This window comes from Lactuca serriola, chromosome 2, assembly GCF_051521515.1.
Source record: "Lactuca serriola cultivar US96UC23 chromosome 2, Lser_US96UC23_V15, whole genome shotgun sequence".
NCBI lineage: Eukaryota > Viridiplantae > Streptophyta > Magnoliopsida > Asterales > Asteraceae > Lactuca > Lactuca serriola.
In genome coordinates this window covers 166,052,167-166,053,421 of record NC_136409.1, presented here as the reverse complement: position 1 = coordinate 166,053,421, position 1,255 = coordinate 166,052,167, and positions in this window count along the sequence as shown.

Below are 1,255 nucleotides of genomic sequence, written 5' to 3'. Positions count from 1 at the left end.
TTTTTTTCCACGCATAGGTAAAATCAAGATCTACAACTTTCATTTAGACTCCGTCGGCTAATTCTCGACCGATCTCAAATTTAACAGTAAGAGGCGTTTAGACTGTTAAATGACCGCGAAGAATTCGTAACTCCTTCATACGAACTCCGTTTTCATCCATCTTTTTACCGTTGAGTTCCTATTAATGAGATCTTCAACTCTCATTTAGGTCGCGTAAGCCAAAAACCGCTCGAACAAAATTTCGAGTTTCGGACCGTGCACTGCTAAGCCGAATCTTAGAAAAATCATAACTTCCTCATACGAAGTCAGATTTGGGCGTTCTTTTTATCGACCTTCTTAGTTTAACATATTCTACAACTTTCATTTAGATTGCTAAGGCTAAATCTCACTCTATCGTAAATTCACTATTTACGCTTCCCGGTGTCGTGCCGGTTTTGCCGTAAAACTTCGACGGGCCATAACTTCTTCGTTATAACTCGGATTTCGGCGTTCTTTATATGTACGGAAACCTTGAGACATATTCTACAACATTATGTAGAGATATCGGGATTATCTCATACTTTAATTTTGACGCTTATTTTTATTCTCTATTAATTATACATTTATAATTAAATAATAAACACATAAACACACATAATTCACATAATACTCAAATATTTCATCTTTATTACTTCAAAAAGAGTTACTAGAGTTGACCTAGACTATTACATTGACAAAAATGCTTAGCCCTGAAACCCGGGCGTTACATTCCTCAAGGTCTTTGTCTTCCTGTCGTGGATCGTTATTGGTCTCTCGATATAGTTTAGGCGGTCGTCCACCTAAATGTCCTCCAATGGAACGACTGTTGAATCATCAGCCAAACATTTTCAGAGCTGCATGAGATGAAAAGTACTATGAATTTGACTGAGCTCCTCTAGAAGATCCAACTGATACGCTACCTTGTCCACCCGAGCTATAACCCTGAAAGGACCAATATACCTGCGACCCAACTTGCCCCGCTTCCTGAATTGGATAACACCTTTCCAAGGTGATACATTCAGGAGAACCATATCCCCAATATGATACTACAAGTCTGATTAGTGCTTGTTGGCATAGCTCTTATGTCAACTCTGAATTGTCTGAAGTCTGTTACGAACCTGTTGAATCAACTCGGTGGTATTAAGTACACATCGGTACTCCCCATGTCTCGCTAACCGACCTCGCCCTAGCATATCGGTGCTAGGGGGTTTTTCTAGGGTTTAGGGGGGTTTAGATG